Source organism: Globicephala melas, chromosome 10, assembly GCF_963455315.2.
Source record: "Globicephala melas chromosome 10, mGloMel1.2, whole genome shotgun sequence".
Classification (NCBI taxonomy): domain Eukaryota; kingdom Metazoa; phylum Chordata; class Mammalia; order Artiodactyla; family Delphinidae; genus Globicephala; species Globicephala melas.
The window spans coordinates 28,309,467-28,325,647 of record NC_083323.1 but is presented as its reverse complement, the minus strand read 5'-3'; positions in this window follow the sequence as shown (position 1 = coordinate 28,325,647).

The following is a 16,181-nucleotide window of genomic DNA, read 5'->3' as shown; positions in this document are numbered from 1 at the left end:
CTGTGGGAGTGACGCACATTTTCTAAATGTATTCAACTATTTTTTATACCTCCTATTAACTTCCCACAGAATACATGGAAAATAAGGCCTGATTAGCTCCCCAGTCTCATCTGTTGCCATTCCACACCTTAAAATATGGGTCACAGACTCACATCTCTCAATCTCCAGTTTTTACACATGCTGTTCCTTTTACCTTATTTCTTTTTTAATTTTCTTTAATTTTTTGTTTGTTCCCCCTTCTCATTATTGCTGTTCCAGCTTTAATGAGCTAAACGTTACCTGTAGTCTAGGTCATAGCTTAGCGGTCATTTTGCCTGGGAAGTTTTTCCTAACACCCCAATTACAGACACCATGCTGTTTCTCCACCTAATCCAGTACTTCTTCATAGCTACAAACACCTTTAGTTATAATTATATTTTTAATGATCTTGCTTCCCTGTTGGATGATAAGCTCCACAGACCTGCATGCTCTGTTGTCTTATTCAGTATTTTAGCTTCAGCATCTTGTATGGTTATTGGCACATCTTAAATACTAAATAGATACTTATTAAAGTGAAATGAATATCTTGAACCACTGGTTTAGAGAAATGCTCTTGAGGCTTTTAGACTAAGATACCCACAGATTCTCAGTAATTTATTGTGCTTTTGACCTGAGAGAATTACATTAGGCTATATAAATTGCTTCATTTTTTTTGAATTTTACTTTATTTTTAATTTTTGTTTTATCCTTTTATTTTCTTTTATTTTATTTACTTTTATTTTATTTTATTTTATATCTGTGCCTATCTTGAGGTCACAGTATAGTTTACCAGCTAAAGCCAGAGGTTTCTAGACTTTGGGAATTGCAACACCTTGCTCTACTTGGTGTGATTTCATAATATGCTCATTTCTCCGTAAAAAAAAAATGCCACTTAATATTTATTTCACATTTACATTTAGATAAATTTATATGGACATGTTTATGCACTATAGCTGCCCTCAAACTACTGCGATGTCCAATGGAATGCTTCCAAGCATCAAGTAGACTTGAGGCTGGCTCCTGATTCTTACTCTGGCTCTAATATCCAGGGAAAGTAGGTTTTGACTCTGAAGACATAGCCAGCAAGAAGCGTAACTAGATAACTGATGTTTCTTAAATGTTTTAATGGCACTGCTCTGGAGTGAGACTATAACTAATGTCCTGACCAGTCTTGGTTCTTGGAATAATTTTATAACTCTGGCATCTTTTTTTTTTTTTTTTTTTTTTTTTTTTTGCGGTACGTGGGCCTCTCACTGTTGTGGCCTCTCCCGTTGCGGAGCACAGGCTCTGGACGCGCAGGCTCAGCAGCCACGGCTCACGGGCCCAGCCGCTCCGCGGTATGTGGGATCTTCCCGGACCGGGGCACGAACCCGTGTCCCCTGCATTGGCAGGCGGACTCTCAACCACTGCGCCACCAGGGAAGTCCCCACTCTGGCATCTTTGAACAGTCTGTCACAGTGCTTCAGTTTCTCTGGACAATGTTTGATACTGAACCTCTGTGATGGTTAATTTTATGTGTCACCTTGACCAGGCTAAGAGATACCCAGATAGCTGGTGAGACGTTTGTGGGTATGACTGCAAGGGAGTTTCCAGAAAACATTAGCATTTGAATTGGTAGATAGAGGGCCTGGATAGAACAAAAAAGTGGAGGAAGGGCAAATTTGGTCTCTATCAAATTTGGGATATCCATCTTCTCCTGTCCTCAGACATTGGCTCTCCTGGTTCTTGAGTCTTCAGATTCAGACTAGGACTTAGCCCATTGGATCCCTGGTTCTCAACCCTTTGGCCTTGGACTAGAACCATACCTCTGTTTACCTTGGGCCTCCAGCTTGCAGATGCAGATCATGGGACTTTTTAGCCTCCCTGAGTGAGCCTACCCTCATATTAAGTCTTTTTCTATCTATCTGTCTATCTGTCTATCTATCTACCTGTCTATCTCCTATTGGTTCTGTTTCTCTGTAGAACTCTAATACACCCTCCTCATAGATAAACTTTTTTATTCGGTCACTAAGTATTTTGACGGATTGTGGTGCTAGGTATTGCACCTATAGAGTAAACGTTGATGATTTCTGAGAAATATGGATATAGATATTGTGAAAAAAGAAACGCTATAGCTATAAGTGAAAATGACATAGATGAGAAGAGAGATTACATTTGGCAGCAGGAGTTGTTACACTGAATTATAAAACAATACTGATCATTTAGTAAAGAACAAAGCAGAGCATGTACTCGAGAGTCAGTAGAAACCTTCCATCTTTGGAACTGTCTCTTTAATGCTTTCCAGTGGTTATATCTACATGTTTGCCTCTGCATAATGAGCGGCATTTTCTGGAATATTTTTATATGATTTAGAAAAAGATATGGCATTTTCTGTGAGATATCTGGAGACCCAGTCTCATAATTGGATGTGAAAATCAATAGACATAAGGGAAAAATAAACAACAACAAAACAGGATTTAGAACAATTATATCATAAAATTTAGAAAAAAATGAATAAAGTAATTGAAAATAAAATGCATTAAATTATTCAGACTGGTTATCTATGATAGGTCATTTCTTCTTACCGCTATTATAAATTTTCAAAATTATTTATAGTGGCAAGGACTTAAAATTTAACGAAGTTTATTTTACTCATTTTCAATTGTACAATTAAACTGCATTAATTCATAATTGTACAAAATGTACAGTGCTTTTTTTAAAAAAAACATTGAGATGAGTTGTTTAGACTAAATATGAGTGCTGTATGCATAATGTGAGAACTTACCTCTGCACTATTGCTGGAACACGTACTTTTACATGAAAGAGTATTAAGAGTCTACAGAGCCCAGCATAAATGTCCTGAGAGCATTCTGTAACTGCTTACCCATCCCCACCCACCCTGGCCCTATCCCCACCCTCCCCTACCACATACATACCCTGTCTGTGCTCTGTTGTATCATAAAAACCTCTCTCCCTCAGTTATGCTCTCTAGCATCTCCATAGCCATACCCATAAAACTACTTTCCTCATCTTTTGAACCTCTCTTCTCGGCATATAATTTTCACCCATTATAATAAAGCACACGGCTGTTGGTAGCAGTACAGGTATACGCATGTATGTCATACTCTCTCACTATGAAACATTTAGACTAAATAATGGAAATGATTGACCTGGTTTATTCCCAATATTCATATTTTATTTATTATTATAATTAGTTTGATGCATATCAGATAGAGGGAGTGCCATGTGCATTTTCTATGGGTAGGTTTCTGTTCTTATTTTTTTCCCTTTCAACTACCCATTAATAAGTTTTAGTAAATAATAAGAGGGGGGCTGGGTGAAAGGCAGACTCTGTACCATCCATACAACTCTTCTGTAAACCTAAAATTGTTCCAAAATAAAATGTTTTTACAAATAAGAGGAGGAGAAGGAAAACCCGAATATGAGGAAGGAAAGAGCAAGGGAGAAGGTGAAAAAATGCAAAGTTTGTGGTTTTAGGGACCAAGAGACAGAAGCCCTTCATACATTAACAGTACAATCATGCCTGCATTTGTGTTTGGCTGACGATTTGTGGCAATCAGTTTTAGTATTGAGGTATGTTAATAAGGGCTTAGGCACCTCCAAATCAATTAAATTCGGTTTATTAATGCATAATTCAACATTGTTGCGTAGAGCAGAATGCTTAGAAGTATTTTAAAATTCTATCTTCTGATGTGGCCTGAAATATTTCAAGGAAACACCCACTGTCAAGTGAGTGAAAATGAATAATTATGGGAGCCCTAAAACCCCACAGTTGAGCAGACAAGACAGCTGCTATTATTAAGCACTCCAAATTGAAAGTATGGATTCTATCATTATAAGAACAAAGACAGTGCTGTGATAATTATGGAAACGCTATAGCTTCCATTTTTGCTAATGTTTTTAGTGGAACATTTAAAGCCACAAAAGGTTAAGATAGCTCAATTTCTGTATCTTGTTACTCACTTAGATGAATGCAATTTTTTTTACCAATTGTAGTCATAACAGAGCTTGCAATCCCTGAAACATCATGATAAGAAAGCGCCAATTTGAGCAAGATATTAAATGATAATAAACATAGTGAAGACTCAGTGGGGGTGGTATTGTTTAATGTCAGTGGTGATTGAAAGTACCTTTTAGATGACTGAAGCTTTGTTGGCCTCGTCTGCTTATATTAATTTCTCCTTTTCAAAGGCCATTATCTTAAATTGCATGTTGTATAACTTGTGCCACCTCCCTCCATCCCGCAGCACCACTCCTAAAGCAACCTGAGGAAGCGTACTGTAGGAAAGAAATCTTCCCTTGTCTTAGCATCCAAGGAGATTACAATCTTGAGACTGTAATAGGAATGTATTAAACTTTGTACAATTTCCTTTTGTCACGTGAATTGAATCCCGTTGTGCTATTTTCTATACTCCTTTCAATCTTTGTCGCAAAAAGGATCTCCGAAAGTGTTAGCATTGCTTAAGCAACCCTGGCCTGGTTTTAAACCAGTCAGGATCTTACAGTTTTATTGGCTCTGAATTTCTTTCCCTGAGAAAACAAAGCAAGAAGACTGGGACAAACCTACCCAACAGATGACAGAACACGGAAAAGGTCTTTGTCCTTTGGCTCAGGCAGGTTTAACAAGGACAATCAATAATCTTCATGTTGATCATATACAAAAAAATTGAAAGGGAAAGGGAAATGTCGCAACATAAATCCAATCTGGTGACAGTGACTGCACTTCTCTGCAAGAGGGAGACTGAAACACTACAAAGGTCTTGGCTCCAGGTTTTCAGTTTCTAATCACAGGCTCTTCCTCAAGTGTCAGACTTTCCACATTTTCATTAACTACCACTCTTACCTCTGAGGTTAAGATGGAGTCACTCAAAGGTTGATGGCGTCTACAGACTTTGATATTGCCTTGAAATGACCAACACCAACAAAGAAAACAAAATCACTCTTATTAAGAAGGAGAGGGCTTCCCTGGTGGTGCAGTGGTTGGGAGTCCGCCTGCCGATGCAGGGGACACGGGTTCGTGCCCCGGTCCGGGAAGATCCCACATGCCGTGGAGTGGCTGGGCCCGTGAGCCATGGCCACTGAGCCTGCGCGTCCGAAGCCTGTGCTCCGCAACAGGAGAGGCCACAACAGTAAGAGGCCCGCGTACCTCAAAAAAAAAAAAAAAAAAGAGAGAATTGCTCCTCGGAACTTGATTTTGTTTTGATCTCTAGAGTGTCTTTGATGTCAGGCAAAGCTGCTGCATACAATGCACAGTCTTTGGAATTTTGGTTGCCTGCAAATTAAACTCATTTTGTTCAAGTTTAAAAGTAAAATATTTTTTGCTGCTTATTTTTATATCGACTTCAAAAAATTCCATAGCACCAATAAATAATTTCTCCAAATAAAATCCATAACATTCACACCATTAAAGTACGAAGTGATAAAGAACTACATGCTTTAACTTAGCTGAAACTTAAAATTGTTCATCTTTTATTATGAACTGGTGAACTAAGTGAACTGGTCTATAAGATCTCTGCCTTGTTTCAGAATAATTAATTTGGAGGCACATGTTTTTCAAGTAGTACATGTTTTCCAAGTAGCTACATGGAACATAGGATTAGAGATAAGGAAACCAAGGTTATAGGTGATAAAATCTTGGGTGGGTGAGCTATTTTCACCACATGATATCAGAGATCAGCATTACCCAATGGACCATAGATTTAGTCTGTGTCCCTTTCTTAGGACCAACTCAGAAATAATCCCATTAGACTTTAGTCCTATCAAAAATCACTAGAGGAACCACTGAATCTTTCTGAAAAAAGATTTACCAACAGACCACTTGTCAGATCCACGTTACTCTGTTTTACACTTACATGCCATGTTGATCCAAATCTGAAATAGACACAGGTTATACAATCATATGGTACTCCAACCAGAGTGGTCACAAAATGACCTAAACGGTATTCCATTCAGATCTTATCCCTTTTTCTCTCAGGATTTTACCTAAAAATAAAAATTGGTGGAACTGAAGAGCCAACCAATAATATCAATAATATTTAATGAGTGTTTGTCCTGTGTTAGGCACCATCTGAACTCTTTACAAGTGAATCTCCTTAGAGTTCTAGGTCATTTATAAGGGAGATCCTATTATTGCCTTTTACCAAAAAAATGAAGCTCAAACTAGATACATAATTTACACATGTTATCACAGCTAAGAGACAGGCAATCTAGGGCGAAAATTATTTTTAATCAGTAATTTTTCTGCCTTTCTCTGCTACCCTTGTTCTTTATATTGGGCTATCTTATTAATTGACTAATGGAAAGAATTGTCCAGGGCCTTCTAAAACTTTAGTTGACTTTGACTAAATTTTCATTTTAAAAATTATATGTGTGTGTGTGTGTGTATATATATATATATATATACACACATCCAGATTGTTCATAATTTTTTTTTCCAGAATACAAATTTATTTGGCATTTGGATAAAACGGTTCTCACAGCATCTTAAGAAGAGAATTAGTGCCAACCGAACCAAAATAAACCCAAACTAAAAACGCTTAGTGAAAGGAAAACATAAATAGGCCTTGAGACAATGGCGTATAGACACCCACCCCCACCAAGCAGGTCAGCAGCTCTCACAGCAGCACAAGACTCTCAGCCAGGGCTGGTCGGGGTTCGTCTGACCACCGAGCACAACCAGATCTCACGATGGTGGGCCTGGGTGGAAGGCCGACTCCACCTCTCCCCATCTCCTCCCCCAGTGGAGCTCAGCCCCTGGGGCACCAGCTCCTGGGGACACTGCAGGCAGCAGGCAGGGCTGGGAGCAGTGCCGCATGTGGGCAGAGCAACCCCGGACAGAGCCCTGGCCTGTCCAGAATCAGGGCCCCCTCTGTGGTCCCCACGGCCTGCTTCAGGCCACCCCCTCAGTGCCTCCCACACGCCCAACTGGCCCAGCAGTCCTTCAGTCCCCAAGGAAGTCCCCAGTCCCACACATCTAGTGCCAGCTGCCCTGCCCTGTACACATGGGTCCGTGTCCTGGGCCAGAGACATAGGGGCTGGGAGGCACCCTGAACTGTTGGGGCCAGGCCCCTGTGGGGATCCACGAGGGAGCCCACTCCAAAGCAGGAGTGCTCAGGACCCTCACCTGGCACCAACGAGGCCTGCGACCGCTGCTCTGTGCCCAGAACAAGCAACAATACTTTTAGGAACTGTTAAGGCAACATGATTGAAGTCAGATGCTGTAACTTTTCTGAGGGTTGGGTCTTTTTGTTTACTCCAGGCATCAAAATATCCCCTGTGCTGCCACACAAAAAAATAGATAGATAGCTATAAATATAGGTGGAGATACTGATATAAACACAGACATTAGGACAACCATCTAAACGAGAAGATGGGAAACTGCTTTTTTGTAATCATAACCAAATAAGAGTCTGAAAGCTGTCCGAATGCACATCTCTCAAACTTACAGTTAAAACTGTTCATTATACTCCATTTTTTCAGGTTGTAATGCAAAGCAACTGCTTGGACACCTGGAACAAGGCTGCTTTAAGTAATCTTCAGATCCTAGAATCTGTCAGGATTATTTTTCTCTGTGTGTTGACTCCCCTGGTGCTCTTACCATCAAGATTACCTGGAAACAAGACTAGACCAATGCATGGAAGCTCTCAGTGTAAACCAATTAAACCTGTTTAATAATAGTTCTTGAGCTTCCCTGGTGGCGCAGTGGTTGAGAGTCCGCCTGCCGATGCAGGAGACACGGGTTCGTGCCCTGGTCCGGGAAGATCCTATGTGCCACAGAGCGGCTGGATCCGTGAGCCATGGCCGCTGGGCCTGTGCGTCTGGAGCCTGTGCTCTGCAACGGGAGAGGCCACGACAGTGAGAGGCCCGCGTAACGCAAAAAAATAATAATAATAATAGTTCTTGCCCTTTAAAAACCTACATAACTTGTAGTGGTACATCAAGACTTGCATAATCTCTCAAAGTCTTGCAACAAAGTTTAAGCATTTCCTAAAAAAACAATAATTATATTACATTGTGTCTGTGCCTGAAACCAGTGTAAATTTTTCAGATAAAAAATTACAAATGAACAACTCTTTAGATAAAACTGTCTCTGCATTTTGGAGTGCTGGGAATTAAGTTTTTTTTTTTTTGCGTTACGCGGGCCTCTCACTGTTGTGGCCTCTCCCATTGCGGAGCACAGGCTCCAGACGCGCAGGCCCAGCGGCCATGGCTCACAGGCCCAGCCGCTCCGTGTCATGTGGGTTCCTCCCAGACCGGGGCACGAACCCGTGTCCCTTGCATCGGCAGGCGGACTCTCAACCACTGCGCCACCAGGGAAGCCCGGGAATTAAGATTTTAAAAGATAGCAACATGATGTTAGTAAACAATATACACAATAAATATTGATAAGTAGTATTGTTTGATTGGGGACTAACTGTTGTCATTGGAATTATGGTTTAATTTCCTTTTAGAAATGGAAGTGGTAATGGTTAGTAATGAGGTAGCACTGTTACTAGGGGGAGTTTTAAAATTTTACGGAGGACGTTTTTTGGTTATATCAATGATGAATGTGCTAAGGCATTTAGTGAGTGGAAACAATGAATGCTAAGTATCCCACAAATGCACAGAGTTGTCTTATTCAAATTTTAAATATATTCCCAGACAGTCAAGTACAGACATCAGATGGAATCATTTATGTTCTACTCTAGTAATGCATATTACTTTAATATAATTATACTTTCTGTTTATTTCTTAAAATTGTTAAAGCTAGGATATTACATTGACTTTTAAAATTACATTATTGGTAGCTTTGTCATCTATTAATTTCATTTCAGAAAAGTAAAAATATTTGTTATAAAAAGATTTTTTTTTAACATCTTTATTGGAGTATAATTGCTTTACAATGGTATGTTAGTTTCAGCTTCACAACAAAATGAATCAGTTATATATATACATATATTCCCATATCTCTTCCCGCTTGCGTCTCCCTCCCTCCCACCCTCCCTATCCCACCCCTCCAGGCGGTCACAAAGCACCGAGCTGATCTCCCTGTGCTATGCGGCTGCTTCCCACTAGCTATCTACCTTACGTTTGGTAGTGTATATATGTCCATGCCTCTTTATCGCTTTGTCACCGTTTACCCTTCCCCCTCCCCATAGCCTCAAGTCCATTCTCTAGTAAGTCTATGTCTTTATTCCTGTTTCAACCCTAGGTTTTTCATGACATTTTTTTTTTTTTAATTCCATATATATGTGTTAGCATACGGTATTTGTCTCTCTCTTTCTGACTTACTTCACTCTGTATGACAGACTCTAGGTCTATCCACCTCATTACAAATAGCTCAATTTCGTCTCTTTTTATGGCTGAGTAATATTCCATTGTATATATGTGCCACATCTTCTTTATCCATTCATCCGATGATGGACACTTAGGTTGTTTCCATCTCTGGGCTATTGTAAATAGAGCTGCAATGAACATTTTGGTACATGACTCTTTTTGAATTATGGTTTTCTCAGGGTATATGCCCAGTAGTGGGATTGCTGGGTCATATGGTAGTTCTATTTGTAGCTTTTTAAGGAACCTCCATACTGTTCTCCACAGTGGCTGTATCAATTTACATTCCCACCAACAGTGTAAGAGGGTTCCCTTTTCTCCACACCCTCTCCAGCATTTATTGTTTCTAGATTTTTTGATGATGGCCATTCTGACTGGTGTGAGATGATATCTCATTGTAGTTTTGATTTTCATTTCTCTAATGATTAGTGATGTTGAGCATTCTTTCATGTGTTTGTTGGCACTCTGTATATCTTCTTTGGAGAAATGTCTATTTAGGTCTTCTGCCCATTTTTGGATTGGGTTGTTTGTTTTTTTGTTATTAAGCTGCATGAGCTGCTTATAAATTTTGGAGATCAATCCTTTGTCAGTTGCTTCATTTGCAAATATTTTCTCCCATTCTGAGGGTTGTCTTTTGGTCTTCTTTATGGTTTCCTTTGCTGCGCAAAAGCTTTTAAGTTTCATTAGGTCCCATTTGTTTACTCTTGTTTTTATTTCCATTTCTCTAGGAGGTGGGTCAAAAAGAACCTTGCTGTGATTTATGTCATAGAGTGTTCTGCCTATGTTTTCCTCTAAGAGTTTGATAGTTTCTGGCCTTACATTTAGGTCTTTAATCCATTTTGAGCTTATTTTTGTGTATGGTGTTAGGGAGTGATCTAATTTCATACTTTTACATGTAGCTGTCCAGTTTTCCCAGCACCACTTATTGAATAGGCTGTCCTTTATCCACTGTACATTTCTGCCTCCTTTGTCAAAGATAAGGTGACCATATGTGCGTGGGTTTATCTCTGGGCTTTCTATCCTGTTCCATTGATCTATCTTTCTGTTTTTGTGCCAGTACCATACCGTCTTGATAACTGTAGCTTTGTAGTATAGTCTGAAATCTGGGAGCCTGATTCCTCCAGTTCCTTCTTTCGTTCTCAAGATTGCTTTGGCTATTCGGGGTCTTTTGTGTTTCCATACAAATTGCAAAATTTTTTGTTCTAGTTCTGTGAAAAATGCCAGTGGTAGTTTGATAGGGATTGCATTGAATCTATAGATTGCTTTCGGTAGTAGAGTCATTTTCACAATGTTGATTCTTCCAATCCAAGAACATGGTATATCTCTCCATCTATTTGTATCATCTTTAATTTCTTTCATCAGTGTCTTATAATTTTCTGCATACAGATCTTTTGTCTCCTTAGGTAGGTTTATTCCTAGATATTTTATTATTTTTGTTGCAATGGTAAATGGGAGTGTTTTCTTGATTTCACTTTCAGATTTTTCATCATTTGTATATAGGAATGCCAGAGATTTCTGTGCATTAATTTTGTATCCTGCCACTTTACCAAATTCATTGATTAGCTCTAGTAGTTTTCTGGTAGCATCTTTAGGGTTCTCTATGTATAGTATCATGTCATCTGCAAACAGTGACAGCTTTACTTCTTCTTTTCCGATTTGGATTCCTTTTATTTCCTTTTCTTCTCTGATTGCTGTGGCTAAAACTTCCAAAACTATGTTGAATAAGAGTGGTGAGAGTGGGCAACCTTGTCTTGTTCCTGATCTTAGTGGAAATGCTTTCAGTTTTTCACCATTGAGGATGATGTTTGCTGTGGGCTTGTCATATATGGCCTTTATTATGTTGAGGAAAGTTCCCTCTATGCCTACTTTCTGCAGGGTTTTTATCATAAATGGGTGTTGAATTTTGTCAAAAGCTTTCTCTGCATCTATTGAGATGATCATATGGTTTTTCTCCTTCAGTTTGTTAATATGGTTTATCACATTGATAGATTTGCGTATATTGAAGAATCCTTGCATTCCTGGAATAAACCCCACTTGATCATGGTGTATGATCCTTTTAATGTGCTGTTGGATTCTGTTTGCTAGTATTTTGTTGAGGATTTTTGCATCTATGTTCATCAGTGATATTGGCCTGTAGTTTTCTTTCTTTGTGACATCCTTGTCTGGTTTTGGTATCAAGGTGATGGTGGCCTCGTAGAAGGAGTTTGGGAGTGTTCCTCCCTCTGCTATATTTTGGAAGAGTTTGAGAAGGATAGGTGTTAGCTCTTCTCTAAATGTTTGATAGAATTCGCCTGTGAAGCCATCTGGTCCTGGGCTTTTCTTTGTTGGAAGATTTTTAATCACAGTTTCAATTTCAGTGCTTGTGATTGGTCTGTTCATATTTTCTATTTCTTCCTGATTCAGTCTTGGCAGGTTGTGCATTTCTAAGAATTTGTCCATTTCTTCCAGATTGTCCATTTTATTGGCATAGAGTTGCTTGTAGTAATCTTCATGATCTCTTTTATTTCTGCAGTGTCAGTTGTTACCTCTCCTTTTTCATTTCTAATTCTATTGATTTGAGTCTTCTCCCTTTTTTTCTTGATGAGTCTGGCTAGTGGTTTATCTATTTTGTTTATCTTCTCAAAGAACCAGCTTTTAGTTTTATTGATCTTTGCTATTGTTTCCTTCATTTCTTTTTCATTTATTTCTGATCTGATTTTTATGATTTCTTTCCTTCTGCTAGCTTTGGGGTTTTTTTGTTCTTCTTTCTCTAATTGCTTTAGGTGCAAGGTTAGGTTGTTTATTCGAGATGTTTCCTGCTTCTTAAGGTGGGCTTGTATTGCTATAAACTTCCCCCTTAGAACTGCTTTTGCTGCATCCCACAGGTTTTGGGTCGTTGTGTCTCCATTGTCATTTGTTTCTAGGTATTTTTTGATTTCTTCTTTGATTTCTTCAGTGATCACTTCATTATTAAGTAGTGTATTGTTTAGCCTCCATGTGTTTGTATTTTTTACAGATCTTTTCCTGTAATTGATATCTAGTCTCATGGCATTGTGGTCAGAAAAGATACTTGATACAATTTCAATTTTCTTAAATTTACCAAGGCTTGATTTGTGACCCAAGATATGATCTATCCTGGAGAATGTTCCATGAGCACTTGAGAAAAATGTGTATTCTGTTGTTTTTGGATGGAATGTCCTATAAATATCAATTAACTCCATCTCGTTTAATGTATCATTTAAAGCTTGTGTTTCCTTATTTATTTTCATTTTGGATGATCTGTCCATTGGTGAAAGTGGGGTGTTAAAGTCCCCTACTATGAATGTGTTACTGTCGATTTCCCCTTTTATGGTTGTCAGTATTTGCCTTATGTATTGAGGTGCACCTATGTTGGGTGCATAAATATTTACAATTGTTATATCTTCCTCTTGGATCGATCCCTTGATCATTATGTAGTGTCCTTCTTTGTCTCTTCTAATAGTCTTTGTTTTAAAGTCTATTTTGTCTGATACGAGAATTGCTACTCCAGCTTTCTTTTGGTTTCCATTTGCATGAAATACCTTTTTCCATCCCCTTACTTTCAGTCTGTATGTGTCTCTAGGTCTGAAGTGGGTCTCTTGTAGACAGCAAATATATGGGTCTTGTTTTTGTATCCATTCAGCCAATCTGTGTCTTTTGGTGGGAGCATTTAGTCCATTTACATTTAAGGTAATTATCGATATGTGTGTTCCTATTCCCATTTTCTTAATTGTTTTGGGTTTGTTATTGTAGGTCCTTTCCTTCTTTTGTGTTTCTTGCCTAGAAAAGTTCCTTTAGGAGTTGTTGTAGAGCTGGTTTGGTGGTGCTGAACTCTCTCAGCTTTTGCTTGTCTGTAAAGGTTTTAATTTCTCCATCAAATCTGAATGAGATCCTTGCTGGGTAGAGTAATCTTGGTTGCAGGTTTTTCTCCTTCAACACTTTCAATATGTCCTGCCACTCCCTTCTGGCTTGTAGGGTTTCTGCTGAAAGATCAGCTGTTAACCTTATGGGGATTCCCTTGTGTGTTATTTGTTGTTTTTCCCTTGCTGCTTTTAATATGTTTTCTTTGTATTTAATTTTTGACAGTTTGATTAATATGTGTCTTGGCGTATTTCTCCTTGGATTTATCCTGTATGGGACTCTCTGTGCTTCCTGGACTTGATTAACTATTTCCTTTCCCATATTAGGGAAGTTTTCAACTATAATCTCTTCAAATATTTTCTCAGTCCCTTTCTTTTTCTCTTCTTCTTCTGGAACCCCTATAATTCGAATGTTGGTGCGTTTAATGTTGTCCCAGAGGTCTCTGAGACTGTCCTCAGTTCTTTTCATTCTTTTTTCTTTATTCTGCTCTGCAGTAGTTATTTCCACTATTTTATCTTCCAGGTCACTTATCCGTTCTTCTGCCTCAGTTTTTCTGCTATTGATCCCATCTGGCGTACTTTTAATTTCATTTATTGTGTTGTTCATCGTTGCTTGTTTCATCTTTAGTTCTTCTAGGTCCTTGTTAACTGATTCTTGCAATTTGTCCATTCTATTGTCCATTCTATCTCCAAGATTTCGGATCAACCTTACTATCATTATTCTGAATTCTTTTTCAGGTAGACTGACTATTTCCTCTTCATTTGTTAGGTCTGGTGGGTTTTTATCTTGCTCCTTCATCTGCTGTGTGATTTTCTGTCTTTTCATTTTGCTTATCTTACTGTGTTTGGGGTCTCCTTTTTTGCAGGCTGAAGGTTCGTAGTTCCTGTTGTTTTTTGTGTCTGTCCCCAGTGGCTAAGGTTGGTTCAGTGGGTTGTGTAGGCTTCCTGGTAGAGGGTACTAGTGCCTGTGTTCTGGTGGATGAGGCTGGATCTTGTCTTTCTGGTGGGCAGGTCCACGTCTGGTGGTGTGTTTTGGGATGTCTGTAGATTTATTATGATTTTGGGCAGCCTCTCTGCTAATGGGTGGGGTTGTGTTCCTGTCTTGCTAGTTGTTTGGCATAGGATGTCCAGCACTGTAGCTTGCTGGTCGTTGAGTGAAGCTGGGTGCTGGCGTTGAGATGGAGATCTCTCGGAGATTTTTGCTGTTTGATATTATGTGCAGCTGGGAGGCCTCTTGTGGACCAGTGTCCTGAAGTTGGCTCTCCCACCTCAGAGGCACAGCACTGAGTCCTGGCTGCAGCACCAAGAGCCTTTCATCCACAGGGTTCCTTAATTTGGGATGATTCGTTGTCTATTCAGGTATTCCACAGATGCAGGGTATATCAAGTTGATTGTGGAGCTTTAATCCGCTGCTTCTGAGGCTGCTGGGAGAGATTTCCCTTTCTCTTCTTTGTTCTCACAGTTCCCAGGGGCTCAGCTTTGGATTTGGCCCCGCCTGTGCGTGTAGGTCGCCGGAGGGCGTCTGTTCTTTGCTCAGACAGGACGGGGTTAAAGGAGCCGCTGATTCGGAGGCTCTGGCTCACCCAGGCCGGGGGGTAGGGAGGGTCACGGAGTGCGGGGCGGGCCTGCAGCGGCAGAGGCCGGCGTGACGCTGCAGCCTGAGGCGCGCCGTGCGCTCTCCCGGGGGAGCCGTCCCTGGATCCCGGGACCCTGGCAGTGGCGGGCTGCACAGGCTCCCCGGAAGGGCGTGTGGCTAGTGACCTGTGTTCGCACACAGGCCTCCTGGCGGCGGCAGCAGCGGCCTTAGCGTCCCATGTCCGTCTCTGGGCTCCGCACTCTTAGCCGCGGCTCGGGCCCGTCCCTGGAGCTCTCTCAAGCAGCGTTCTTAATCCCCTCTCCTCGTGCACCAGGCATAAAAAGATTTTTTATCTGATAGACTGAGATTTACAGGATAAGCAATGAAGAAAGCATTAATTAGGGTAGAAAAGCATAAGACCGAATCTTGGAAACTTCTAAACTAGAAAATGTCCAAAGAAATGTTATGATGGCAACTTAACGAGGGATAAAAGTTGTTGATATCATGTTATAGCGCCCAGGCTTGGTTTAATAGCTTGACCTTCTCAGCTCTCTTAGTGACCCACAGAGGCAAATGTTGATATCAGTGATATTTTCAATAGTTTCTAGGAGTACATTTTCAAACTGTTCAGAGAAAAGATTTTTTTCAATATTTGTCCGTGCCAACTTTTTGTTGTGTGTTAGTGGTGGTGGTGGCTTCATGTTCACTTTAACCCCTCTTGAGAATTACTCATAACATTTCCAAATGGAACTCTCCAAAGTTAGAGTAACATCTAAGAAATCAATCCAGAAGTCCTTGTATTAACAGCCCAAACTTTGAGGTATTTACATTCCTTTGTATTTTAGCCCATCTGGACTATATGACTGAAGTCTTGCCAGAAAATGTGACCTTTTGAATAAGCTTCAAATACTCAGTGGGCCTGTTGGAACAAATGCTCATGGGCATCAAAGAACACTCTTTTTAGGCAACGATCAGGATGAAGCCATATGTAACCATCCCTTGTGGGATTCTGTCCATCCTCTAAATAATTCAATTACCTGAGTAATCATAAAGCTTAAAATATGCTTACCTTTGTGTCTCTTTTGCTTATTAAACAAACATTCACATCTAGCGATATATTACAGAATTATCTTCAAAGAACATCATTTCTTTTTTTCTCTGAAGCCAAAAAATTATTAATGCAGATAAGACATAACTCAAGAGAAAGCATCTCATTAATTAAAATCCTAAATTGAACAACATAATAGGATTGTTTCTAAATAGTAGCTTAATAGTAATTTTTATACAAACAGAAATATACATGAACATATGAAGTATCCAATAACTTGTTGCTTGAGTGAATGAGTGCAGTAATTAATCAACGAATATATCTGTGGAGTATTTGTAAGTACTAGTTAAAACTCCATTTTGGAGATATG